The sequence below is a fragment of the Peromyscus californicus genome, unplaced genomic scaffold (genome assembly GCF_007827085.1).
Source record: "Peromyscus californicus insignis strain IS unplaced genomic scaffold, ASM782708v3 Scaffold_10__1_contigs__length_136768540, whole genome shotgun sequence".
NCBI lineage: Eukaryota > Metazoa > Chordata > Mammalia > Rodentia > Cricetidae > Peromyscus > Peromyscus californicus.
Window position 1 is genome coordinate 133297268 of NW_026294391.1, and position 15112 is coordinate 133312379.

A 15112-nucleotide genomic window follows, 5' to 3' on the forward strand; every position below is an offset into this window, starting at 1 on the left:
TGCTGTTAATGTCTCCCAAAAAATTACTGCAAGCTGTTTGCCAAGGTTCACTTTCTAACCATAATTTGTCAATTTCATCCTTAGTTAAAGGTACTACATTTTCTGCCAGGTCTATTCCTGCTAATTGACAAAGTCTCAATTTTCCTTTTAAAATCAACTCAGATCTTTTCCACATAAGTTTTTAAATTTTTACTCTGAGAACGTCATTTATTCGTATTTTTAACGTTGGTCTTTGTTCATTTATAGAAGTTTGCCAAAAAAATTGCTTTATGATTTCTCCCAAATTTTTTGTTCTGTCTTCTACAGCCGTTCTATCACTCTGAACAGTAGGGTTTTTTACAATAGGCAATAATTATATGCTATTCTGATGGTATTAATGGATTTTTTCAGAACCTCTCAACATAGTTACTAACTCAGTATGCTAAAAGAGTGGTCTTACATATTGAGACTGCAGAATTTATCCCTGATGAGTCAGAATTAACTTTATTTATTCAGTTATATGATATAACCAGGAATAGGCATCATCCCTAATATAAAACTCACATCTGATCCCATACAGGTCTGTGAGGACCTCTAGCACAAGGAAATGATGAGATAATGGACTAAACCTCTGAAACTTTAAGCCAGCCCCAATTATAGGAGTTGTTGTGGTCATGGTGTCTTTTCACAGCAATAGATAATCTAAAACACTTGCTAAACTCCACTGTTGGTTCTAAATAAATTTCTTAAGATTGACAGAATTTTCTGAATACACTATGATCTGTGTGTAAAGATAGTTTACTTTCTCCTTTTAATCGTTTGGATGTCTGTGGTGTTTAGTGCTGTCAACTTGGCGTGATCTAGAAACACGTGGGAAGGAGAGTCTCAATGAGGGATTATCTAAATTAGGTTGGTCTGTTGGCATGTCTGTGGGAAATTATCTTGATTATATTAATTGAAATTGGGAGACTCACCCACTGTGGATGACACCATTCCCTATACAGGGGATTCTGAACTGTGTGAGTAGCAAAAGCTACTGAGCACTAATATACATGCATTCATTTTTTATACTTCTTCCTGATTATAGGTATAATGTGATCAGCTTCCTCAAATCACACACTGTGACTTCCCCACTATGATGGACTTTAGCCTGAAACTGCAATCTAAAATAAACCCTTCCTCCCATAAGTTCATTTTGTCAGTGTATTTTATTACAGCAATGGATGAGACACTTTAAGACATCCTCTAAGAGCCATTATATGTTCATTTTATCCTGCAGCATGACTTACAGCAGAGGACTATCTGCCTCAGCCCCTATACTGTTAAAATCCTAACCTCCATATTTTACCTACTGAGACTAACGTGATCCACACATTTGAAACAAAATAAGGATGCCTAGAGGAACAAGACATTGACTTCAGAATGAACAACAGAAAACTGAGGCAAGTCATAAGGACAATAAGAAAAAGAAATGGATAGAAAAGTTCTATAGTAGTAGCCATACATGGATGCACAAAACAGTTTTAAGCTGGAAGTGAGATGATTCAGGCTGGTGAGATATCTTGGTGAGTAAAGGTGTTTGCCACCAAGCTTGAGGACCAGAGTTTAATCCCTGGGACCTACATGGTAGAAGGAAAGAATGGACTCCCACAAGCTGTCTTCTCACCTACACACACACACACACACACACACACACACACACACACACACACACACACACACACATTAATTAATTAAATTGAAATATAATTTTGAAAAGAATTGAGATGATTTGCATCTCCACAGAATCTTGTCTTTTTTCTTTAAATTTTTTTTTCACGTTACATGCCATCCTCAGTTCCCCCTCCCTCCTCTTCTTCCACCCCTCCACCCCCCATTCTACCTCCTATCCACTTCTCAGAGGGGGTAAGGCCTCCCTTGGGTAGTCAACACAGGCTGGCATACCAAGCTGAGGCAGGACCAATCCCCTCCTGAGCAAGGTATCCTACCATAGGGAATGGGCGCCAAAAAGCTAGTACATGCACCTGGGATAATTCTCGGTCTCACTGCCAGGGAACCTACAAACAGATCAAGCCTCGCAACTATCATCCACATTCAGAAGGCTTAGTTTTGTTCTGTGCAGGTTCCTCAGCTATCAGCCCCAGAGTCCGCGCGAGCTTGCACTAGCTCAGGTCAGCTATCTCTGTGGTTTTCCCCATCATAATATTGACTCCCCTTGCTCATATGATCCCTCGTCCTTCTCAGGCCAGTAGAAGCTTAAGCCTTAAGCTTAGTATTGGAAGGGTTTTAAGTAAGACATATGAACATGAGGTAATTGCAAATGATGGGAGAGACTAGCATGAACTGAATAGGATGCCTAAAGGCAATGATTGTATAAGACATTTTCTCGATCCCATGTAATCCACTAGAATTTAACATAAGTAAATACAGAAGATGAAAGGGCAGTTGAGAAAGCTGAGAGGTACTAAAGAAATGGCCCCTTACTCCAACCAGAGTGTGTTTGAGCAACTAGTATCCTCTACCCCACAGAGATGGCAAAGTAATGTTGCTGTGGATATCACTCTTTATAAATAAAATGCTGATTGGCCAGTAACCAGGCAGGAAGCATAGGCGGGACAAGCAGAGAGGAGAATTCTGGGAACAGAAGGCTGAGGCAGAGAGACGCTGCCACCCACCACATGAGGAGCAGGATGTAAGATACTGGTAAGTCACGAGCCACATGGCAAAGTATAGATGAAAAGAAATGGGTATGGTGGTATTTTATTTGTACTGAAATGTGATTTTAATTGTATATTAATAAATAAAGTTGCCCGGGGGTCAGAGCTATTAGAGCCATAGCAAGAGCATGGCGGTGGTGGCCCACGCCTTTAATCCCAGCACTTGGTAGACAGAGCTAGGTAGATCTCTGTGTGTAAAAAGATACAGCCAACATTGGAGACACACGCCTTTAATCTCAATCCCAACCATAGAAGAACTGGAAGTCTGTACATACAGGCAGTGACGAGGCAGTCACATGTTTGGGTTTACAACCAATGAGAAGGCAGAACAGAAAGGCTATAAAGACGAACAGACAGGAAGTAGCCCCCTCTTCGGAGAGCTCTCTTGGCTGAAGCAGGAAGGGTAAGGCTCTTAGTTCTGACCTCTTGGCTTTCTTCTCTGAATCAGCTCTGTGTTTATTATTTAATAAGACAGTTGGTTACATCTACAAATGGGTTAATTTAAGATAGAAGAACTAGATAACAAGAAGCCTGCCACAGTCATACAGTTGGTAAGCAATATAAGTCTCTGTGTGTTTACTTGGTTGGGTCTGAGCAGCTGCAGGACTGGCGGGTGAGAGAGATTTGTCCTGACCGTGGGCCAGGCAGGACCAGGAAAACTCTAGCTACATAATGTACTATAAATAATGCCCCCCTCCCCCACCCAGAATCAATTATGTCTAAGTCCCTCCTACCCTCTTGACTAGGGGTGTGGCTTGCTGATAAAACAAAGCCTAAGGGAGTTGCCTTCTCTACTCTGGGCAGAGCTATATATACAGAAGGCAGGGGGCCTGGGTCAGATCTCTGGGCAGTGTAGAGATGGAGAATATGAGCAGAAGACCATCAGTACCTATTACTGAAATTCAACAAGCAACCTCGAATACCAAAAAGGAGAAGAAAAAGAAAGCTCCCCTCTCAACCCAGATCCAGGGACAATATCAAGGTAAGCTGAACCATCCAAGGCCCTCCTCTTCTCCTTGACTCCTTGGTCCAACACTCCTACCCTGTCCTCTCCTGGAACACACACTTCAGGCCAAATCCTGTTTTTAATCGTTCCTGCACCCTTTTCCTACAAAACAAACTATATCCTCCCTGTTGTTCTTCCAGATACCCATAACACTAAGAACAACAGTAACCATTACAGAAGTTTAAGGGGAAAAGCTTCCCCCAGAAATCAGACCCTTTCTCTTAATTTTAAGAAAGGGAGAAGGCCAGTACCATCTGCCCACAATCAGCAGCTGAACAAGTTGAATGAAGATAAGCCATGGCTGACCCAAACAGTGAAAGCTCCATTGTCTTGAGGCTGACCCAAGCAGCAAGTAAGGTGAGAACAAGCCAGAAGACTTCAGAACCATCTAACAAATCTCCAGAGCCCTGGCTGCTGTATAGTAGCCTGCTGTGGAATAGTCCTTTTGTACACTGTAAAGATTTGTCACTCGAATTGGTTTAATAAAAAGCCAACTGGCTGTTAGCCAGGAAGGAAGTATATTCAAAACAATCAAACTAAGGATGCTGGGATGAAGAAGGGCAGAGTCAAAGGAGTCACTAGCAGATGCAGAGAGAAACAAGATGGGCATGCTGTGCTGAGAGAAGGTATCAAGCCATGTGGCAAAGCAAAGATAAGAAATATGGGTTAATTTAAATGTAAGTGTTAGCTAGTAACAAACCTGAGCTATTGGCCGAGCATTTACAATTAATATTAAGTTTCTGAGTGATTATTTGGGAGTGGCTGCCAGCAAAGGAAAACTCTACCTATAGTGGCCAACTACAAAGAAGTGATTTTTATAGCAAGTGGTCAACGATAATGAAAATAAAACCAGGCTCTTACAAGTAGGGGTGTGAGTGTGTGTGTGTGTGTGTGTGTGTGTGTGTGTGTGTGTGTGTGTACACTCTCTTATGGCAAGGAGTAGGAGGTGGCAGGAAGTGAGTATGTAGGAAGAGTAAGAAGTGGGTTCTGTGCAATTTGGTGTCTGAATGTCAGGTCCACAGTGAACCAGATATGGGAGAAAAGGACCAGATCAGACATGCTACTAAAGATCAATTTTGCCTTAATATTTTGACCCATAGAAGAGAAAAAGAATTTGGAATTTCTACTTTTCTGTGTGTGTGAACGGTAAACAGATAGGTGTGGTGCAGATATTGACAATGTCTACCCAAAAAGTACACAGAGCAGCTGTTTCAGAATAGCTAACTCAGATGTCATTTCATTCTAGTTTGTGGTGATTAATTTTGTTTTTCACTTTGACTATGGTGTGGTACACAGATATTTAATCAAAACTCATTGACCTGTAAGTATGAAAGTATTTTGTACATATGATTAACATGTAAATCAGGTGAAGCAGATTGCCCTTAATATGGATCACTCTCATGCAACCAATTGAAAGATTTAAGAGATGAGAAACAAAGCCTCTAAAGATTTTATTTCTCTGAGATAAATATCCAACAGCTCAATTTCAGGGTTATATACTAATGGCATATTTAGTGTTAACTCCTTCAGAGTGACTGTGGTGGTTTGAATAAGTATAGCCACCATTATATATTTGAATGCTTAGGGAGTGGCACTATTTGAAAGTATTAGGAGGTATGGCCTTATTGAAGGAAGTGTGCCACTGGGGTGGGATTGAGGTTTTAAAAGCCTAAGCCAGGCCCAGTGCCTCTCTTCCTGCTGTCTTTGGATCCAAATGTAGAACTCCAGCTACTTCTCCAGCACCATGCCTGCCTGCTGCCATGCTTCCTGCCATGATAATAATGAATTGAAACTGTAATCAAATCATAATTAAATGCTATTTTTTATAAGAGTTGCCTGGGTTATGGTGTCTCTTCATAGCAATAGACCATTGACTAAGACAATGATCATACCATTTATAGTCTTACCAGAAAAACATAGTGTTGAAATTTATCTATATCCTAGCCAACATTTGTATCACTAATTTTTATTGTAGCTGTTATGATAGGCAAATAGTAACATCTTACTACAGTTTTTAACTTACATTCCATGATAGTTGGTGGTATTGAATGTCTTTTCGTGTACTTATTTGCTATCCATGGATTCTTTTTCTTTTTGCTGTGGCTAAAGCTCCCAGTGTTGTGCAGCAGAAGACTGGAAAGGCTGAGAGTGAGCATCTTCTGCTTGCTAATATAAAAAGAGAAAACACTCTCTTTTACCATGAAATATGACATAATGTGAAGTTGTAGTAATGGCCTCCTATTACCAATTGGGGAAAATTTTATTTTTTATAATAAACAGCTATTAAATTTTGCCTGATGCTTTTTTGCCTCAAATTAATATAATCATATGATTTTAATTCTGTCTGTTAACTTATGGGATTACAGTGGTTTTTCAAATATAGAACAAATTTAGATACCTAGATAAATCCTACTTAGTCATGGAAAATAATTATTTTTTATACATTTTAGAGTTTCATTTACTAATATTTTGTTGATAGGTTTTGTGTCTAAGTTCATGAGAGATATTGGTCTTGTGGTTTTTCTTTTTATATTTGTGTCATCATCTGTCTCTCATATGAGAGTGATAAGGATCCTATGAAATGAGTTGAGAAGTATTAGTTCCTCCTCAGTTTTCTGGGAAATTTTGTACACAGTTTCATTATTTCTTCTTTTAATATTTGATAGATGTTCATGGACATTATATGATACTGGAAGTTTATTGGTGGAGAGATTTTTGACTAAAAATTCAATTGTCTTAATTGAGTATTCTCTAGATATATTATAGCATGTTGATCAACTCTTCATATCTTTATTGATATTTGTACACTATTTCTAATGATTATTGAAAAGAGGTATAAAGAGTACAAATACAATGGTAGATTTTTTCCTATTTCTCCTATAAAACTTTGCTTCACTTGTTTTGAACTGTTATTATTAAGGATTAGTACATCTTTTTTAAATACATATTTTTATTTTATAATTACCTTAATTTCACATATCAGCCACGGATTCCCCTGTCCTCACTCCTCCCACTCTCCCCAGACCTCCCCCCCTAGTCCACCCCCCATTCCCACCTCCTCCAAGGGAAGGTCTCCCCTGGGGAGTCAGCTCAGCCTGATAGACTCAGCTGAGGTGGGTCCAGTCCCCTCCTCCCTACACCAAGGCTGAGCAAAGTGTCTCAGCATAGGCCCCAGGTTCCAAAAAGCCAGCTCATGCACCAAGGACAGGTCCCAGTTCCACTGCCTGGGGGCCTCCTAAACAGTTCAAGCTAATCAACTATCCTACTTATCCAGAGGGCCCTGTCCAGTTCCATGGGGGCTCCTCAGCCATTGGGTCACAGTTCATGTGTTTCCACTAGTTTGGCTATTTGTCCCTATGCTTTTTCCAATCATGGTCTCAATATCTCTCGCTCATACAATCCCTCCTCTCTCTTACCAATTGGGTTCCCAGAGCTCCACCTGGGGCCTGGCCATGGATCTCTGCATCAGCTTCCATCAGACACTGGATGAGATTTCTATCATGACAGTTAGGATGTTTGGCCATCCGATCACCAGAGTAGGTCAGCTCAGGCACTCTCTCGACCATTGCCAGTAGTCTACAGTGGGGGTATCTTTGTGGATTTCTGGGGACCTCTCTAGCACTCTGCTTCTTCCTAATTCCCTGGGGTCTTCATTCATCATGGTATCTCCTTCCCCATTCTCCCACTCTGCTCCTGATCCAGTTGGTACCTCCCGCTCGCCTAAGCTCTCTTTCCCCTGACCCTTGCCCTGATTACCCCCCTCAACCCCCAGTTTGCTCATGTAGATCTCATCTATTTCTCTGTCCTTGGGTGATCCCTGTGTCTTTCTCAGGGTCTTCTTTACTAGGTAGCCTCCCTGGAGTTGTGAGTTGCAGTCTGGTTATCCTTTGTTTTACATCTAGTATCCACTTATGAGTGATTACATACCATGTTTGTCTTTCTGAGTCTGGGTTACCTCACTCAGGATGATAATTTCTAGTTCCATCCATTTGCCTGCAGACATCAGGATGTCATTGTTTTTCTCTGCTGAGTAGTACTCCATTGTGTATATGTACCACATTTTCTTTATCCATTCTTCAGTTGAAGGGCATCTAAGTTGTTTCCAGGTTCTGGCTATTACAAATAATGCTGCTATGAACATAGTTGAGCATGTGTCCTTGTGGTATGATTGCGCATTTCCTGAGTATATGCCCAAGAGTGATATAGTAGGGTCTTGAGGGAGGTTGATTCCCAATTTTCTAAGAAAACACCATATTGATTTCCAAAGTGGCTGTACAAGTTTGCATTCCCACCAACAGTGGAGGAGTGTTCCTCTTACTCCACATCCTCTCCAACATAAGCTGTCTTCAGTGTTTTTGATCTTAGCCATTCTGACAGGTGTAAGGTAGTATCTCAGAGTCATTTTGACTTACATTTCCCTGATGATTAAGGATGTTGAGCAATTCCTTAAATGTCTTTCAGCCATTTGAGAGTCTTCTGTTGAGAATTCTCTGTTCAGCTCTATACTCCATTTTTCAATTGGACTGTTGCGTATTTTGATGTCTAATTTCTTGAGTTCTTTATATATCCTGAATATCAGCCCTCTGTCAGATATGAGGTTGGTGAAGATCTTTTCCTATTCTGTAGGCTGTCATTTTGATTTATTTACTGTGTCCTTTGCCCTACAAAAGCTTCTCAGGTTCAAGAGGTCCCATTTATTAATTGTTTCTCTCAGTGTCTGTGCTACTGGTGTTATATTTAGGAAATGATCTCTGGTGCCAATGTATTCAAGACTACTTCCTATTTTCTCTTCTATCAGGTTCAGAGTAACTGGATCTATGTTGAGGTCTTTGATCCACTTGAACTTAAGTTTTGTGCACGGTGACAGATATGGATCTATTTTCAATCTTCCACATGTTGACATCCAGTTATGCCAGCACCATTTTTTGAAGATGCTTTCTTTTTTCCATTGTACAGTTTTGGCTTCTTTGTCTAAAATCGTATGTTCATAGGTGTGTGGATTAATGTCAGGGTCTTCAGTTTGATTCCATTGGTCCACATGTCAGTTTTTATGCCAGTACCAAGCTGTTTTTATTACTGTAGCTCTATAGTAGAGCTTGAAGTCAGGGATCATGATGCCTCCAGAGGATGTTTTATTGTACAGGATACTTTTCGCTATCCTGAGTTTTTTGTTTTTCCATATGAAATTGAGTATTGTTGTTTCCAGGTCAGTGAAGAATTGTGTTGGAATTTTGATGGGGATTACATTTAATCTGTAGATTGCTTTTGGTAAGATTGCCATTTTTACTATGTTGATCCCACCTATCCATGAGCATGGGAGATCTTTCCATTTTCTGACATCTTCTTCAATTTATTTCTTCAGGGATTTAAAGTTCTTGTCATACAGGTCCTTCACTTGTTTAGTTATAGTTACCCCAAGGTATTTTATATTATTTGTGGCTATTGTAAAGGGTGATATATCTCTAATTTCTTTCTCAGCCTGTTTGTCATTTGTATATAGGAGGGCTACTGATTTTTTTAGTTAATCTTGTATCCTGCTACATTGCTGAAGGTATTTATAAACTGTATGAGTTCCTTGGTCGAATGTTTGGGGTCACTTATATATACTATCATGTCATCTGCAAATAGTGAAAGCTTGACTTCTTCCTTTCCCATTTGTATCCCCTTGATCTCCTTATGTTGTCTTATTGCTCTGGCTAGAACTTCAAGTACTATATTGAATAAGTATGGGGAGAGCAAACAGCCTTGCCTCATTCCTGATTTTAGTGGAATCGCTTTGAGTTTCTCTCCATTTACTTTGATGTTGGCTGTTGGCTTGCTGTAAATTGCCTTTATTATGTTTAGGTATGTTCCCTGTATTCCTGATCTCTCCAAGACCTTTATCATGAAGGGGTGTTGGATTTTGTCAAAGGCCTTTTCAGCATCTTGTGAGATGATCATGTGTTTTTTTTCCTTTGAGTTTGTTTATATGGTGTATTACATTGACAGACTTTGGTATGTTGAATGACCCTTGCATCCCTGGGATGAAGCCTACTTGATCATGGTGGATTATTATTTGGATGTGTTCTTGAAGTCTGTTTGCCAATATTTTATTGAGTATTTTTGCATCAATGTTCATGAGAGAGATTGGTCTGTAGTTCTCTTTCTTTGTTGCATCTTTGTTTGGCTTGGGAATCAGCATAACTGTAGCCATAGAAGGAGTTTGGTAATGTTCCTTCTGTCTCTTCTTTGTAGAGAAGATCTAGTAGAATTCTGCACTGAAACCATCTGGACTTGGGGTTTTTTTTGGTTGGGAGACTTTTAATGACTGTTTCTATTTCCTTAGGGGTTATTGGTCTATCTAAATAGTTTATCTGGTCTTGATTTAACTTTGGTATGTGGTACCTATCCAGAAAATTATCCATTTCTTTTAGATTTTCCAGTTTTGTGGAGTACAGGTTTTTGAAGTATGACCTGATGATTATCTGGATTTCCTCATTGTCTGTTGTTATGTCTCCCTTTTCATTTCTGATTTTGTTAATTTGGATGCTCTCTCTCTGTCTTTTGGTTAGTTTGGATAAGGGTTTGTCTATCTTGTTGATTTTATCAAAGAACCAACTCTTTGTTTCATTGATTCTTTGTATTGTTCTCTTTTTTTCTATTTTATTGATTTCAGCTCTCAATTTGATTATTTCCTGGCATCTATTCCTCTTGGGTGACTTTGCTTCTTCTTGTTCTAGGGCTTTCAGGTGTGCTGCTAAGTCACTTTTGTGAGATTTCTCCAACTTCTTTATATGGGCATTTAGTGCTATGAATTTTCCTCTTAGCACTGCTTTCATAGTGTCCCATAAGTTTGGGTATGTGTTATATTCATTTTCATTAATCTCTAGGAGGACTTTAATTTCTTTATTTCTTTCTTGACCCATTGGTGATTCAGTTGAGCATTATTCAGTTTCCATTTGATTATAGGCTTTCTGTAATTTTTGTTGTTGTTGAAATCTAACTTTATACCATGATGGTCTGATAGAACACGGGAGGTTATTCCAATTTTTTTGTATCTGTTGAGATTTGCTTTGTGGCCAAGTATGTGGTTGACTTTAGAGAAGGTTCCATGGGGTGCTGAGAAGAAGGTATATTCTTTTTTGTTAGGATGGAATGCTCTGTAGATATCAATTGAGTTCATTTGAGTCATAACATCAGTTAAGTCCCTTATTTCTCTGTTAAGTTTTGATTTTGTAGATCTGTCCAGTGGTGAGAGTGGGGTGTTGAAGTCTCCCAATATTAATGTGTGGGGTTTTATGTGTGGTTTAAGCTTTATTAATGTTTCTTTTACAGATGTGGGTGCCCTTGTGTTTGGGGCATAAATGTTCAGAATTGAAACTTCATCTTGGTGGATCTTTCCTGTGATGAGTATGTAATGTCCTTCTTGATATCTTTTGATTGATTTTAGTTTGAAGTCTATTTTGATGGATATTAGAATGGCTACACCAGCTTGCTTCTTAAGACCATTTGATTGGAAAGTCTTTTCCCAGCCTTTTACTCTGAAGTAGCATCTGTCTTTGAAGTTGAGGTGTGTTTCTTGTATGCAGCAGAAAGATGGGTCCTGCTTTCGTATCCATTCTGTTAGCTTGTGTCTTTTTATAGGTGAATTAAGTCCATTGATATATTAAGGGATAATAGTGACCAGTGATTGTTAGTTCCTGTTATCTTTTGGTGGTTGTGTGTGTGTGTGTGTGTGTGTGTGTGTGTGTGTGTGTGTGTGTGTGTATGTGTGTGTGTACTTCTCTTCTTTGGGATTTACTGCTGTGGGGTTATCTATTGCCTGTGTTTTCATGGGTGTATCTGACTTCCTTAGGTTGGAATTTTCCTTCTAGTGCTTTCTGTAGGGCTGGATTTGTGGATAGGTATTGTTTAAATCTTGTTTTGTCTTGGAATGTCTTGTTCACTCCATCTATGATGATTGAAAGTTTTGCTGGGTATATTAGTCTAGGCTGGCATCCATGGTCTCTTAGTATCTGCATTACATCTGTCCAGGTCCTTCTGGCTGGACTTTGAGAAGTCTCCATTGAGAAGTCGGGTGTTATTCTGATGGGTTTGCCTTTATAAATCACTTGTCTTTTTTTCTTTGCTGGTCTTAATATTCTTTCTTTATTCTGTATGTATAGTTGTTTAATTATTATGTGGTGAAGGGACTTTTTTGGGGGTCTAGTCTGTTTGGTGTTCTATAGGCTTCTTGTGTCTTCATAGGTATTTCCTTCTTTAAGTTGGGAAAGTTTTCTTATATGATCTTATTGAATATATTTTCTGTGCCATTGAGTTGGTAATCTTCTCCTTCTTCTATCCCTATTATTCTTAGGTTTGGCCTTTTCATTGTGGGCCAGATTTCCTGGACATTTTGTGTTATAACTTTTTTGGCTTTGTTATTTTCTTTGATTGATGAATCTATTTCCTCTATTGCACCCTCTACACCATAGATTCTCTCTTCCATCTCTTGTGTTCTGTTGGTTATGCTTGCATCTGTGTTTCCTGTTCATTTACTCAGATTTTCTATTTCCAGCATTCCCTCTGTTTGTGTCTTCTTCATTGTTTCTATTTCCCTTTTCAGGTCTTGAACTGTTTCCCTCACCTGTTTAATTGATTTTTCATGGTTTTCTTTAAGGGATTTATTGCTTTCTTCCAATTTATTTGTCTTTTCCTCTATTTCTTCCAATGTTTTTGTCTTTTTCTCAATTTCTTTATTGATTTCTTCCACTTTTTTTTTATATTTTCCTTCATTTCATTTTTCATTTTTTCTTGAAAGGCCTCTAGCATCTTCATGATGCTATTCTTAAGGTCACTTTCTTCTGCTTCTACTACCTTGTGATGTTCAGGTCTTGCTGTTGGAGGAGTGCTAGGTTCTGGTGATGCTGTATTGCTCTTTGTGTTGTTATATGTACTTCTGCCCATCTGTTGTTGATGTCTGCCCATATCCTCCTCTAATGGGTATAAGAGGTGCATGTGTCTGAGCGAGTTGCTGTTGTTTCATTCTGTGCTTGCTGTATCTGTGTCTCAGGGTGCCCATCTGGGTCCTATCTTAGCTCTTGGTCTAATTTGAATAAGCTGATTCTGTGTCTCAGGGAGCTGCTCTAGGGTCAACACAAGCTAGTTGATTCTGTGAGTCACAGATGCTTTCTTGGTCTTCTCAGGACTCTTGGTCTAGTCAGAGCTGACTGATTCTGTGTTTCAGGAAGCTTCTCTTGGTCCAATGAGAGGTGGCAGATTCTACTTCTCAGAAAGCCACTCTTGGTCTAATCAGGGCTGGCAGATTCCCTGTCTGCTGAGGTTACTGTTAGTCCAATGACAGCCCTTTGTCCAATGAGAGCTCTCTCTCTCTCTCTAGGCCAAATGACAGCTCTCTAGGTCCAAATAGCACTGGGGGTTAGTTTCTAAACCTCAAGAAGTGGCTGGGGTCTCGGGTGGATGGAAATTGGGACAGGGTGTGCAGATTGCAGGGTCTGCTGCTGAGGCGTCTTGGTGAACAGGGAGCCTTCCTGCAGGAGCCCTGCCTGCTGGCCAGCAACTGGGGCCAAGTTGGGTGGTGTTCCCAGGCAAGGGACGGGGCCCAGGAATGGGTCCTAGGGGTGTGCCTCATTGGGTATGAACACAGTCACTCACCTCTAGGACCAGGATTAGTACATCTTCTAAGGAGACTGACTTCTTTTTTTTTTTAATTCAAAACAAGGTTTCTCTGTGTAGCCCTGGCTGTCCTGGAACTTGTTCTGTAGACCAAGCTGCCCTTAAACTCACAGAAATTCACCTGCCTCTGCCTTCTGAGTGCTGGAATTAAAGTGTACTCTACCACTGCCAGGCTGAGACTGACTTCTTTATCATGCACTATATTTAATCACTTGTAATAACTGTCTGAAATATACTGTGTCTAATAATAATACAGATAATCTCTGATACATTAGTTAATATTCTTGTACTTCTTTTCATATTTATTTTATTTTATGCATATGAGTGTTTTACCTCCATGTATGGATGTGTACTATATGCATTCCTGGTACTCACAGAGGTCAGAAGAGAGCATCAGATCCCCTGGAACTTGTGTTACAAACTGTTGTGAACCAACATGTGGGTGCTGGGAACCAAACCTGGGTCCTCTGAAAGAGCATCAAGCACTCTAAATCATTGAGCTATTTCTCCATCCACATATTCTTATATTTCTGATATAGGCATCTCTTCATAAAGTTATATTTTATGAAAAATACAAATGGAACACTCTTTTTTTAAAATATGACAACTTTACATTTTATTTTGGCAGTACTAAGAATTGAACACATGCCTCACGCATGCCAGGCAAGTGACCTATCACTGAGCCACAGATACAGCCTAAAATTTTGCTTTTTCAATTGGGGCATTTAAATTAACCCAAGATTTTTGTCTTAGGGTTTTATTGCTGTGAAGAGACACCATGACCATGGCAACACTTATAAGGAAAACATTTAATTGGGGCTTGATTACAGTTTCAGAGGTTTAGTTGTAGCTGACGTTTTCTCCAGTCCTGTCTGGCCCACAGTCTGGACAAATCTCTCTCACCTGCCAGTCCCACAGCTACTCAGACCCAACCAAGTAAATACACAGAGACTTATATTGTTTACAAACTGTATGGCCGTGTCAGGCTTCTTACTATCTAGTTTTTCTATCTTAAATTAACCCATTTTTATTAGTCTATACTTTGCCATGTGGCTGGTGGCTTACTGGTACCTTACATCTTGCTTGTCATGGCAGCAGGTGGCAGCGTCTCTCTGCCTCAGCCTTCCACTTCCCAGAATTCTCCTCTCTCCTTGTCCCACCTATACTTTCTGTCTGGCTACTGGCCAATCAGTGTTTTATTTATTAACCAATCAGAGCAACACATTTAACATACAGAACATCCCACAGCATTTAACCCATTATCATCATGGTAGGGAGCATGGCAGTACGCAAACAGACATGGTGCTGGAGAGACAGCTGAGAGTTCTACATCTGGGTCAGCAGGCAGCAAGAAGAGAGTGAGAAACTAGCCTGGCTTGAGCTTCTGAAACCTCAAAGCCCACCCCTGCTAAAACTAAAACACTGATTGGCCATTGACTAGGCAGGAAGTATAGGTGGGACAAGGAGGAGAAAAAAGCTGGGAAGTGGAAGGCTAAGTCAGAGAGACACTGCCAGCCACCTCGATGACAAACAGCATGTGAAGATGCCGGTAAACCACGAGCCATGTGGCAAGGTATAGATTAATAGAAATGGATTAATTTAAGCTGTAAGAACAGTTAGCAAAAAGCCTGCCATGGCCATACAGTTTGTAAGCAATATAAGTCTCTGTGTTTACTTGGTCGGGACTGAGCGGCTGTGGGACTGGCAGGTGAGAGAGATTTGTCCTGACTGTGGGCCAGGCAGGAAAACTCTAGCT